We start from the raw sequence: 12,984 nt of genomic DNA, 5'->3' as shown, positions 1-12,984 counted from the left end.
TCCTTATAGATAGCGGAGTCGATTAAGCCATGTCCGTCTGTCTGACCGTCTGTCTGTTGAAATAAGTTTTCTGAAGACCTCAGATATCTTCGGGATCCAAATCTTCAATAATTCTATCTGACATGCTTTCGAGAAGTTTCCTATTTAAAATCAGCAAAATCCGTTAATAAACAACGGAGATATTAGCAAAAAGACAACCTCTGAAAATTTCATAAAAAATAAACAACAACAACACTGCTTATTAATTGAGTTTGTATTTTGTTTTTGTTTTTTTGAGTATTTCGTTTCATATGTTTGGATGGCTGTGTGTTTCATTGCCTTGTGTATATTATTTTTGTTTCTTGGTACATTCAATTTCGTATGTTTGGATGGCTGTGTGTTTCATTGCCTTGTTTATATTGTTTTTGTTTTCTTGGTGTATTGAATTTCGTATGTTTGGATGGCTGTTGGTTTCATTGCGTTGTGTATTTTGTTTTTGTTTTTTCTGTATTTCGTTTCGTATGCTTGGATGTCTGTTGGTTTTACTACCTTGTGTATTTTGTTTTTTGTGTGTTTATTTCGTTTAGCATTGTTGTTGTTAATTATGTTTTGCTATTGCTATAATAATGATATAGTCGGGAAAATGAATTTTTAAATACACTACGGTGAAGGGTATATAAGATTCGGCACAGCCGAATATAGCACTCTTAATTGTTTTATTGAAAATAATATGTTAGTAACATAAAATTGTAAGAGAACAAGGTTTGCTCGCGACCTTTTTCTTTTGCAGACAGCGCAAGAGAGTCTGTCAAATAAAAAAATAAATAAAACAAAATAAAATACATAACACTTAAAACGAGATAACAAAATAAAAATCTGTTACAAAAATAAAGTATGGCTACAGAATTCAAAATGTCGAAAAGACATACAAGGAATGTAGATATCACAGAATTGTGATATAAAATATCCGATATAATACGGTAGTTCAGGTACATTTGTTGAACTTATATTAGTCAAAACGGACTTTTTAGCCCCTATGGGAGCCAGGAACTATTTTGGAATAAAATTGTGACAACATATGTGGATCAGGATCGATGTCCGGGTTCCCGTTCAGTATACCAACTGGCGAAAGATAAGCTGAACTTGAACACTGCAGACCCCTTTCCAACTCATGAATTTCAATCATCAGGGAGTTTTATTTACAGAAGGGTTGGACTTCAGAGGTGTTATATATGTATGTATTTGAGCACTTTTTAGTGCGACTTACATAATGTTTGTTGATACACTTCCGCAGAATCTTCCGTTCAAATATTTCCAATTCTTTGGTAACTATTGGCGAAATAGTGAACCAGATTGGAAATCCATATAACAAGACGGATCTGATGGTCACCTTGTGTATGAAAACATCCCAGCTATTCGTTTTGCCCTTTGAAGTGTTGATCGCGCATGTTCGTTAAATTTAAATGGTTTACTAAAAGTGATACCCAAATATTTAATTGTAGATTAAATGAAATCTCAACACCATCGAGAGCGGCGCGTAACATTTTGCTTTGGAGTACTACTGACCGATGACACTTTCCGAATACAGATGGCCTCAGATTTGGTAGCATTTATTTAAATTACCCATGTTTTATAAAATTCATGTCTCAGCGTAAGATGAGTTGAAACATTGTGAAGAGCCTGGGCTGGTGAGGCGCTGTGGGCATAAATTAAGCAATCATCTGCGTATAAGATTGCCTTAGAGTTCTGTGTGGTATGTGGAAAATCATGAAGAAAAATATTGAACAAAAATGGGGCAAGTACTCTTTCTTGAGGGACTCCATTATTTACATACCCAAATGACGAACGGTAAATTTACGGTCGGATAGGAAACTCTGGATCAATTTAACCAGGTAAGGGTCAATTCCCAGATCTATCAATTTATAGATAATCCCACTATGACACACCGAATCAAACGCCTTTTCTATATCCAAAGATATCGCCACAGTGCAGGATTGATTTCTCAAGTTTGAGGATATGTCACGGTGAAACTTTAAAAGTGCGTGCTGTGTAGAGTGGAATTGCCTAAAACCAAATTGAAGATCCGATATGAATTCATTTTCAATTTTTTCCTTCAGGACGTGTTCAAATACCTTTCCAAGATTAGAAAGCAAGAATATATGGCGGAAATCAGACAATTCTTCACTGTCGTTTTTCTTTTTTATTAGAATTATTTTCGCCAACTTCCAATCAATGGGAAAATAACAATTGTTAATACAATGATTTACAATACAGGTAAGTAGATCAACTGTTGACTGTGGAAACTTTTTGATGATATAGTTGGAGATGCCACCTACGCCACACGATTTTTTAGAATTTATATTTTGAATTATTCTTCCAATTTTCGTAGAGTCGGTGAAATGGTATCCATCCGGATTTGAAAATACGTTAAAATTGTCATCAAAGGTGAAAATGTGGTTTGGAACAACTTCAATATAATATAAGATTCTTGAGTCAAGATCATCCACCGGCTGCTCTGGAGTTGTTCGGCGAAAAATCGATGAATAAAAAATTTTAAAATATTCCGCAGGATTAGATATGATATTATCATTGTGTCGTATCTGTCGATACAGCGGAGATTTCCTTCCCCCTGTTAAGTGGTAAATTTCTTTGAATGCATTCGGACCTGGTTTAATATTTTGTAATTTGTCATTAATTTTTTTCGCATGTTCAATTCCAACAGATTCTTTAATAATTATCTTTAGTAATTGAATTTGTTTAGATAATATTTTGTAATCACTGCTGAGTCTGTTTCCGGTGCGATGAAAGATATTCTTCAGTTCCTTTTGCCATTGGTACTTCATTTTGAAAAGTTTTTTTGGTTCTCTCCGAAATTGGCGTTTTCCCGCAATTAGTTATTTTCTGGCAATGCGAATCATGAATTGTGGTAAATGACGTATTAAATTCTTTTATCAGTGCATCAATTTCCCGATTTTCCAAGTTGGTGTTTATTGAAGGAATAATAGATCTAAGATCGCCGCGGAATTGATCCCAATTGGTGCTTTTATACGATGTAAATGATTGAGATGGATTCAAAATTATGTTTGATGAATTTATTTTCAATTTCAGTTTGATCGGGAAATGATCTGAAAAAGTTGGCATTGAGGATACAGTAAAATTTGGATAATTTCTGAAGGTCCATTTGGATAACATGGTATAGAATCGCAGATGCGAACAACCTCCAACGAGTTGGTGTCTAAGGTCGAATTAAGGTCGCCACCAAGGATGAAACCATCAAAACTTAAACAAGTTTGAAGAATAATATTTAGATCTGATTCTTGCTGTTGAGGTTGAGAGATGCAAGGAATATATATTGAACCAAGTAAATATTTCTTATGTGTGTTGTTGTATGTAGAACTAGCATACCCTGGGTGCTTCGCTACCCCAATCAAAATTAAATACAAACAAAATTTTGTTTACTTTTATAGAAAATTAAAATTGATTAAAAACTTTTTTTTTAATGTTTCAGTTTTTAAGTTCAATATCACGTGAATAAATTCGCATTCAGTAAGAAACTTGTATTTTTAGTTTCATTCGTTTAGCTTCCATATTATAGAATATTTCGAAAGTACTATTTGAAAAAAGTGCAATAAAATATATACAATTCAAAAAATATAATTTGATGAATGAAAAAGTACCAAAAGTCCCTTTCAGTAGATTCTCATTCACTAAGGTCCCTACATTTAAAATTTTACATTTCTATATTCAATATCGTAAAAATATCAAAAAGTACCATCGGAAAAACGAAAAAGTACAAAAATCTCTCTCAATAAATTCTCATTTAATAAGGACCGTGTGTCATGTGTTCCGGTTAACTATTACAGAGAATCCAAAAGGTACCATTTGAAGAATGGAAAAGTACCAAAGAGTACCCACTTAGAGAATATTATTCAGTCAAGAACCATTTATGAGATAAAAAATACTAAAAAGTTCCCTCTTAAAGAATCTTATTCAAATAGGACAGTGTATGTTTAATGATCATGTGTTTTGAATTCATATTATAGAATATACAAAAAGTATCATTTGAAGAAAGAAAAAGTCCCAAAAGTGGAATAAATTTTACCTCAGTGGAAAGTACTAATAAAAATAGTACAATTTTTCCCCCTTTCGTTTAGAAATATACTTTTTTGAGAATTAAGTTTACAAAATATTCCGTATTTAAATCTATATATCACAAATCTAAATCTATATATCAAATCTGCATTCATTTGTTCCAGAAAAATAGGCCTTAGTACTCGAATTCCAAAATAATATACCAATAGCTTTTTTTGTGTGAGTAAATAAACTACTTTTTCAAATTTTATAAAAATTGGATCAATGAGTTTGAATAAAATTAAATTTCCCTTTTTTCCCCTTTTTGGTAGTTTTTTCCCCAGTGAAATAGCAAAAATTTTGTTTCAATAAATATCACAGAGTTAGTCCGTAATTTAATAGGAATACTTTAATAAATCGAAAAAGTGTTCTTAATATGCTAAAAAAAAAAGTACCAAAAATACAGTTTTCTCCCTTTTACACCCAAAAAAGGGCTGAATTTTAAAAAAGTACGAAACAGGTGTCTCCTAATTTTGGGAGATATATTCAAAATATTTACAAACATTTTATTTTGTTTATTAGTTAAAAAGTTATAAAGGACCAAAAAAGGTACCAAAATTACATTTGTTATACATTTTCACCCCTTAAAAGTACGAATTTCAAAAAAGTAACAGACACCCATCTGCTTATTTTAAGAGTAGATATATGTGCATTTAAAATTTTTCTTGTATCACTAATATTGTGTAAGATAATTAAGAAAACCTGTTTTACCCGTTTTTTTCCTTTTTTACCCCTAAATGTACAAATTTCCAAAAATTCATCCTTAGTGGATCTACATAACTAAAAACACATCTACGGTCAAAATTTCATGGTTCTAGGTTTAGCCGTTTGGGCTGTGCGATGATGAATCAGTCAGTCAGTAACGCTACTCTTTTATATATATATGTAGATTTATTTGTATAAATGAAGTATTTATACTAATATTAGTGTTCTTAATCGCCACTGCTACACCAAGCGGGGAATTATCATAAATAAAGTTATAACCATATAGTAGCATATAGGCGAAAGGGATTGTCAAAGACCTAAGTCCCCTGTCAAAAACCTAACTGATGAGAATTTATTAGTAGAAGCACAAAAATAAACACAGTTGTTCAAAAGATACTAAATAATAAATGCATTTTTGATACGTTATTTTTTGTACATTATTATTGGGATTTCATATACTAGTGAATGAAAATATTAGTTAATTAATTTTTTTAGAAGATATTTCATCTTAAAACATATTATAAACACGTCTTTTTGTTATTTTTTCTGCACTAATGGACAAAGAAAAAAAGTATGTGAAATACTTTATCATTTTCAATACGAAAATTTACAACTTTTCTTTTTTCAGTTTTAATTAAAATGAAATGTCAAAGAATAAAAAATATTTTTTTTCGTTTGTAAAATATAAATTATTTTCGGGGAATTAAATACATTAAAAGTGTGACAAAAAATAATAAATATTAAGTTTAAGTGATAAGAAAACCTATTAAGTGCTAATATCCTCGCAATTTCGCGAAGAAAATTTGAAGGTTTGTTAGTGCGTTTAGAGTGTTTTATTCTCTCAGAACTCGTCTGTGTGAAGAAAATAACAAATTTAGTTTGACAACCCCTTCAGTTTCGCCTATATCCCTACTATATGGTTATAATCTTCAATTTTTATTGTCTTGCTTCTTCTCAGGTGGCACTCTTGCATTCGCACATTGAATGATAATATATTCAAAGATCTATGGTCCATATTGAGATCAGACTTTGTTTAGAAGGCGCAAAAATTTGGATTTGGCCTCAGACTTTGGCATGTTTTTGAATTCATCCAGGAATATGTTAATTTCCTGCTCCAGGGTCAATTCTTCTGACTCTAAAAAATAAGTGGCTAGCTTCAAAAAATCGTCAATTGGCAGGATGTCCAGTCTTCCCAAAATTGGAACAATATGGTTCTGAGGAATCTTCGCGTGAACGTTGGCATTCACCAGGAGCGTGATCTTGATCACATTTCACGCAGGTATAAGCCGAGTTGCAATTGCGTGCGATGTGTAATTGCCGTCCTTCTTTTTTGGCTTTTCCCAAGATATAACTTGGTTTTGTAGGCCATGAATTTTTGAAACACTGCTCAATGATTTCTCTGGGAGGAGGCAAACCAGAAAGAGCCCCGTGTCGGTATTTTGTTTAATGGACCTTGGCGTTTTAAATTTGGTTACAGAAGCAACTGTGTCGGGGACAATAGTGTCAAGTTCCGTTTTAATTGCTTCACTTTCTGTATCACCAACCAGTCCTCGTAAGAGTAGCGACTGTTGTTTGAGTTCCTTTGGGGTGAACGAGTAGGAATGAATATTCTTTGTTCTAAGTATAGCCATCATAGATACATAAACTATGTGATCAGAAAAATAGAGCTTACTTTTACTTTTATTAACATTTTTCACCTTAAATGAAAAATCCGGGATCGTAGATTTTAATGTATCTACCAATGCTTTTATGTTGACATTGTAAACTATTATTAGCGCACAACATTTTCTTCGTGTGTCATGTTGTTGCTCGTCATTTTTCTATGGTTGATTATTTACTACCGTCTGGGTGCCTTGCAAGTCCATGTCAGCTAGAACGCTGAGGATGCCAAATTTATTCTGGTCTAGAGGAACATGATTAGCCAGTCTTCTAGATAAATCAGAGATATCCACACTAATTGGTGGTATAGTGTTTTCCACCTTTTGTCGTTTTCGGTCATTTGCTATGTCCGATGTATTTATCGTAGTATTTGTGCAGCCATTATCTAAAACGGCAGTCGATGCAACCATAGAAGTCGCCACTTCCTCCTCTGAAACATCGTACACCATGTCAATGGGGCAAAAATATAGACATACAATTGCAATATTATGCAAAATGATGCAAGTAGTACATAAAATCAAAATATAATAAAATATTAAAAATTTATCTCTCTTCGCTTAAAAAAAATACGTCTGACCCAAACGGTGTTGCCACGCATTTTTCTTTAACTTACATTTTTTTTTATGATAAGGAGCGCACAATAGGCCCGATTGTGGCCTAGGTGTATTTCTTCGGATTTGATGTAGTATACATCCTCCTATCAACCTACCTACAAATGCAAATAGGATTGTAATCTACATATGTATGTACATTACATTCTTATTTGCAAGCGTTTATACGTGTATCATTAACTTTGCTTAGAACTTCACACATTATGTAAGTGAAATTTTAATTTGCCCTTATGTCCACCACCTGGGAATATTATATTATCCGCAGACCAAAAAACTGAAAAAAACAATATGGAAAATAAAAATATAAAGGTTACGGTGCAGGGCCTAAATAACCCAGTACCGGCGGCAAGTGTTGATCCACTCGCGAGTCACGTGTCGTCGTCATCCAACGAGCTGGGATGTGAGCAAAATACTACTACGGAGGTGGGTACCTTGGCCTCCGTGGCGGACAATGCGTCAAATGTACAGCATGCCATTGGCAAACACATAGGGGTGAAAGAGAAGGATGTACCTCAGCCTTTAAATATAGGTGAGGGTTCCGACTCTGAATCCTCGGATGATAATAACAACACCATTATAGCAAATCCTTTATTTGTAATAGGTATCGACCAGAAATCTATGGTCTATGTCAAGAATAAAGGTAGGGCTTACTTCGCCTCTAAAGCTGTCATATTCAAAATTGTGAAGGTGCCGATTGGAAGGGCTGTTACAACAAGCCTCGAAAAGGACACTAAAATACCTAAGACCACAGCATCAGTAGCAACTACTGATAACGTTAACGAGTCACATCCTAAAAGCGAGGAAGGTGCAGCTGCAAAGGGATGTCAGCTGCCCTGATAAGGACACTAAAATACCTAAGACGGTACCCAAAGCATCATTAGGAAGTACTAATAATTTTGAGGAGTCAAATCCTAAAAGCGAGGAGGAAATCACTCACCCGCCAGAAGACAGAACAGCAGTGCTGTCCAAAATTGGGAAAGTGTCGACTAAAAAGACTCCTCTTGCTATGCCTGATAAGGATACCGCAGTGCCATCAATGGTACTCCTGGAAACTTTTCTGTGAACAGGTAGACAGCGTAAATGACGTATCGAAGATACAAAAGTTCCTATTCAAAACTCATGTCCAACCGGAATCTATGGTCGATGATACGGGCAGGAGGCTGGAGGATATGGGGGAGACAATGAAACTCCTAATGGACTCTCATTTCCCACCCGGTATATCGAATAACATAGATGAACCGATATTGGAGGGAGGGGATGCCAACACGGAAATTGTAATTACATCTGATATGGTTAAAGGAGCAATCAAGAACTTCGCTCCCTATAAAGCTCCAGGGCCGGATGGCATTTTCCCGGCACTCTTACAGATGGAGTCGGGACTGGTTTCCGTACATCTGTCTCAGTTATTCACTGCATGCTTGAAATTCACATATACCCCCATTAAATGGCAGGATGCAAGGGTAATATTTATACCTAAACCTTATCGACCGATAAGTCTTACGCCCTTTCTACTTAAAACTTTGGAACGGATAGTTGATAGTATGGTGAAAAGCAGTATAGTTGATAGTATGGTGAAAAGCAGTATGGTGAAAAGCAGTATACCTGAAAGGGACGATCGGTGGAAACCGCTTTAAACGGAGTTGTCCACTACATGGGTGCATCCTTTGATAGCAAACTATATACACTGGCGGTATGTATTGGAATCGAAGGCGCCTTCAATAACGTGCACACTGATATTCTTATCCAATCCCTGGACCAGTTTTATGTTGACCGGGTGCTCCGTAACTGGATCAACCACATGCTAAGGAACAGATGGATAAGCTGCGAGATGTACGATATAACTATCAGGAAAAAGGTATTTCGCGGTATACCACAGGGTGGCATTTTGTCACCTTTACTCTGGGTTACCACGATTTATAGCCTCTTAAGGACCCTAACCGAGAAAGGACTTAGACCTGTCTGCTATGCAGACGATGTCGTAAAACTTTAAAGGGAAAGGATCCAAATTATTTGTGTGGAAGAGCTGAGGATGCCTTAATGTTAACCCGGCAAAAACGGAAATCTGTCTTTTCACAAGAAAGACAAAAATTTCTACGTATACTGAACCTTGCTTCCTGGGCAAGAAGAACTATAGGCATGAAATGGGGTCTTAGTCCTACTATGACAAATTGGCTTTATAAAAGTGTAATTAGACCAATTCTAGCTTATGCTTCAATAATCTGGTGGACTGCCTTAGACAAAAAGTGCAATATCAAACTACTAAAGGGAGTTCAGCGTACATACTGCTTGGGTATAAGTGGTGCCATGTGTACTACTTCAACCAAGGCTCTGGAAACGTTGCTAGATATTCCAGATTTAGATATTCCATTGAAACATATTTAAGATATGAGGCGGCGATTACAGCCAAACGGCTCTTTACTTTAGGCGAACTGGCCAAAAACGGTTATAGGACACGTCATCAATGTATACTGGACAAATTGGAAGGTTATACACAATCATCGAACGTGCCTGATCGTATACCAGACACAGAATATGTCGGAAACTTTAAACCCTGATCCCAGATAGAATGTCTAGGTCAAGCGGAACATTAGAGCAAATACCAGTAGGAATCTGTTGTTACACGGATGGCTCTAAATTGGGGGACAAAGTGGGGCTGGGGTTCTATATTGAAGACACAGAAACAGAAATATACCACCGTTCACCAAATCATAACACAAGCTTTCAGGCAGAAGTACGAGCAATAACGGAATGCGTAAATTGGATTAGAATAAATATGGCGCCCACAGCGCTTAATATATTTATCGATAGCCAGAAGGCAATTAGGACGATATTAGGCGATAGAACTAAATCTAAGACCGTATTGGATTGTAAGAAAGCTTTAACTGAATACTGTCCCAGAGGTAAGGTTCATATCATATGGGTACCAGCCCACTCGGGAGTAGTCGGTAACGAAAGGGCGAATTTAATAGCTTTAAAGGGTAGGGAGCTCGAGGCAGTTAACCTGACAAACGCGAAACCATTCGACGCAACAAAAGCTGAATTAAAAATATGGGTGAGAGAATCCCATAAGGCCTCTTGGAATAATGAAACAGTGGGTAGAACCACGAAGATCCTATGGGGTGACCCTGATAAGCAAGACTCCTCAAAATGAGCAAGTCTGAACTTAGTATGATGGTACGTATTTTGAGTGGACACAGAGGATTACGAGCACATCTATGCAAAATTGGACGTGCGGATTCAGACGAATGTAGAGCATGTGGAGAGGACAGTGAAACTCTGGAGCACTTTCTTTGCCACTGCCAGGCATTCGTCGAAGTTAGATCCAAGTATCTTGGAAGTGATGTTATTCCGGAAATAACATTCCTGACTAACACTGATTGGAAGATTCTTAGGAATTACGTTCAGGAAACTGAGTTTATGAACACTGAAAAATAATTCATTCAGTTCCCTTTTTTCATGATAAGGAGCGCACAACAGGCCCGATAATGGCCTAGGTGTATTTCTAGTATACATCCTCCTATCAACCTACCTACCTACCTACCATATATGTATGTATATTCTGGGTCCTTATTCTGTCTGTCTGTTTAAAGCACGATAAAGTTCGAAAGGAACGAGCCACAAATATTCTCTATAGGTAAGGTTTGTTTTGTATTGATAATGGGCAATATCGGTCCACGTTTTCGGATAGCCCCCTTATAAGTGGACTCCCGGAAAACAGCTTTAAAGGACATATCTGATTTAAAAGTACGAGTATAGCAATGAAGTTCCACATAAATATGTTTCATATGATCCAAAATCTCCCTACCAAATTTTATGAGGATCAGTCTATAATTGAACCTACCCCTCATATAAGGTCCCCTTCAAAAAATTACTTAAACGATCATTACTGGCTTACGAGTAAAGCGATGAAATTCGACCCAAGTTCCTTGCGAACCAAAATCTCTTAACCAAATTTTATGTGGATCGGTCCATAATTGACCTCACCCCCCCCCTATAAGATCCCCTTCAGATAATTAATTTAATGCTCATTACTGCTTTAAAAGTACGAGTATAGAGAGAAGAGAATCCGCATATGATGGACCCCCATATAAGCTCCCCTTAAGAAAATGAAATGAAAGCTCATTACTGGCTTAAAAATACCAGAAAAGCGATGAAATTCGACACACATGTGTTTTATACGAGTTAAAATCTCTCTACTAAATGTATTGAGGATCGGTCCATAAGAAAATTACTTTAACGATTATTGCTGACTTAAAAATACATGAAAATTGATATAAGAAACATTTATAGGAACGTAAATCTTCCTACCGTATTTCATGCGGAAAGTGTAGGGAAGTGATATTCGATGTAAAGTTGTTTTATATGAACCTAAATTGGTCTAAAAAATATATGAAAAACTGTCAATAATTAACCCTATCTCTCATATAAGGTTCACTTCAGTTAATTTTATGAGTAATATCACCCTGATGTTTATAGAAGAGCATTCCTTTTAAGGCATACGGTTTGATGGTGGGTATATGAGATTAGGCTCAGCCTAATATAACAATCTCACTTGTTATTTTTATGGTTTTGACAGATGTTTATTGGAAATTTCCAATAAAAACGTAATTCATGTTGCCTCTTTTCACTTTAAGTTACAGAAACACTTTTTACTCACAAATCGAGAAATGATGAAATTTTTTGTATTATTTCTACTCGATGCGAAAGCTTTTTGATCATGTTACAGAACACAGGTATAGGAAATAAAAATTATAAATCACGTAATATGTACTTAACTTTATAAAAGTGATACAAATACAATAAATTTGTAGGGCATAACATCGTCCTAATAAACAACTCAAAAAATGAAATTCAAAAAGTCAGCAACAAGTCTCTGATTACACTGTAAGTAAAATTCCAACTTTTGAAATGACACAGAAAAACGCCGAAACACGTTAACTTTGTTTTCAAAAGTTAGGTCAAAATAAGAAGTTATTGCAATTCGAAGTTTGCATTTTCACTGAAGCGATTTTCGATATCTTAAGGACAACTCTTTCGAAATTACTTCATTTTGTGTTTTTTTACTCAAAAAAAAAAACTACACAATTTCCCTTAAAGGCTTTATGGTCCCATAATGGGATGCGAGAGGGATATCTATCATTTTGAAACAAAATGAAAAAATAATTATTTTTTAAAAAAGATTTAAAAACTATTTTTTTGGAAACAACAGAACCCCCGAAAAGGGCTTCTGAGCTCATAATTATGTTAAATATACAGATATATCGATAAAATACGACACAACTAAGTTTTATAGAAGTCTTGATGACCCTGCTAAATTTCATAAAGATCGGGCCCCATTTGACCCTAGCTCCCATACAAAGTCCACTTCAGAAAATTACTTGAATGTCTCAAATTAACTTATAAACACAAATATCGCGATGAAATTCAGCACAATAAAATATTATGTAAATATAAATATATTCACAAAATTTTATCGGGCTTGGTCCATATTTGCCCCTAGCCCCCATATAAAGCCTCTTTCAGAAAATTAGTTTTTCATCCATAAATTGCTTAAATGTATCGGAACAAGGGAATATTGAAGATAAATGCTTTATTATGAAAAATAAATCACATTTAATATTCATAACTGGTGTAGGGTATCATAAGGTCGGCCACGCCCGACTATACTTTCTTACTTGTTTAATTTTTTACGCAATTTTATCGCATTTAACAATCCGAAATATTTTTATTTTTCACAAACTAAAATAATATTTTTTTTGACAATTAATTTTTGTGTGTTGAAATTAAAATTGACAAAAGAAAGTTGTATATTTTGGTATTGAAAATGAAAAAAATATTTAAAATAAACTTATTTTTTGCAAAAAAAGAGATTTTAAGTCCGAAAAATATATTTATTAAA

General features: G+C 34.8%; 1 pseudogene; it reads right to left on the bottom strand.

The window, feature by feature from the left end:
* Nucleotides 1-5,982: 5,982 nt before the first annotated feature.
* On the bottom strand, nucleotides 5,983-6,923 carry LOC119609631 (annotated as a pseudogene).
* Between the last annotated feature and the right edge of the window lie 6,061 nt (nucleotides 6,924-12,984).

This window comes from Lucilia sericata, unplaced genomic scaffold (genome assembly GCF_015586225.1).
Source record: "Lucilia sericata isolate MDLA Ls3-8-SP2 unplaced genomic scaffold, ASM1558622v1 Contig000024F_arrow, whole genome shotgun sequence".
NCBI classification, from domain to species: domain Eukaryota; kingdom Metazoa; phylum Arthropoda; class Insecta; order Diptera; family Calliphoridae; genus Lucilia; species Lucilia sericata.
The sequence above is the reverse complement of the archived record's forward strand: the minus strand, read 5'-3'. Positions and strand labels throughout refer to the sequence as shown.